At 43.5% G+C, this 1,484-nt stretch overlaps 1 protein-coding gene across 1 annotated transcript in view; it reads right to left on the bottom strand.

Moving 5' to 3' along the window:
- Positions 1-1,484, bottom strand: part of PARN (poly(A)-specific ribonuclease) — a 232,538-nt gene that overhangs the window by 151,356 nt on the left and 79,698 nt on the right. The window lies entirely within an intron of this gene.

Below are 1,484 nucleotides of genomic sequence, written 5' to 3'. Positions count from 1 at the left end.
GTGGCATAAGCCTGTAATCCCAGCTACTCAGGAGGTTGAGACATGAGAATTGCTAGAGCCTCGGAGGTGGAGGTTGCAGTGAGCCAAGATCATGCCACTGCACTCCAGCCTGGGCGACAGAGGAAGACTCTGTCTCAAAAAAGATATATATATATTTTTTAAAATAAGAATTAAAAAAAAGAAATGAAATGAGAACAAGGTTTCCATTATTTTCTTCAAGTTCACTGCAGTGTAAGTCACAGTAACAACCACCCTCTCTGCACACCTACTACGTGCCACATCCAACACTAAGCAGCCTTATCAGTGCTGCTGCCCAACCAGGTGGAGATTATCATCTCCAGTTGACAGACGGAGAAACCTAGCTTTGGCAAGACAAATCTCCCGCCCGGTGGCATCAACCCAAGTGACCCACCCTGAAGCCTCAGCTCTTTCCCTTATACTCCTGCTGCCTTATGTATAAGCCACCCTAGCTGAGATGTTGCACAGATACACATCTATGTATCTTAAAGTTTATGTGCCCAAGGTGTGATCTAAACATAAGGCAGTAATACAATTACAAAAGAAAAGTGCTCCAGGTGATGCAAAATATCATTGTTTTAATAAATTAAAATGTCAGTGAAGCAATGAGTTGCTCAAAAAGAAACAACTCACAAAAGGACAAATTCATAGCAGATTAGAGGTAACCTGGAGCTGAGGAGAGGGTGAAGATAGGGTGTTACTGGCTTGCTGGTTACAGAATTTCTGTTTGGAGTGATGAAAAAGTTCTGGAAACAGTGGCTATGGTTGAACAATATTGTGAATGTAATTAATGCCATCAAACTGTACATTTAAAATGGTTAAATGGCAAAAGTTGTTGTATATTTTACCAAATTAAAAAAAATTAATAATGTAATATCCCAAAAACCACTGAACTATATACTTTAAATAAGTAAACTATACAGTATGTGAATTTATATCTCAATAAAGTGGTTTTGAAATAGGAAAGAGGAGGCCAGGTGCTATGGCTCACACCTGCAATCCCAGCACTTTAAGAGGCCGAGGCGAGCGGATCACGAGGTCAGGAGTTTAAGACCAGCATGGCCAGCATGGTGGAATCCCGTCTCTACTGAAAATACAAAAATCAGAAGGGTGTGGTGGCACGTGCCTGTAATCCCAGCTACTTGGGAGGCTGGAGCAGGAGAACTGCTTGAATCCGGGAGGCAACATCACATCCCTGCACTCTAGCTTGGGTGGCAGAGCGAGACTGTCTCAGAAAAAAAAAAAGGAAAGAAAAAGGAAAGAGGGCCGGGCACTGTGGCTCAGGCCTGTAATCCCACCACTTTGGGAGACAGAGGTGGGCGGATCATGAGGTCAAGAGTTCGAGACCAGCCTGTCCAACATGGTGAAACCCTGTCTCTACTAAAAGTACAAAAATCAGCCAAGCATGGTGGTGCGTACTTGTAGTCCCAGCTACTTGAGAGGCTGAGGCCGGAGGATCACTTGAA

The sequence above is a fragment of the Colobus angolensis genome, unplaced genomic scaffold (assembly GCF_000951035.1).
Source record: "Colobus angolensis palliatus isolate OR3802 unplaced genomic scaffold, Cang.pa_1.0 Scaffold407, whole genome shotgun sequence".
Taxonomy (NCBI): domain Eukaryota; kingdom Metazoa; phylum Chordata; class Mammalia; order Primates; family Cercopithecidae; genus Colobus; species Colobus angolensis.
This window is presented reverse-complemented; position numbering and strand designations above follow the sequence as displayed.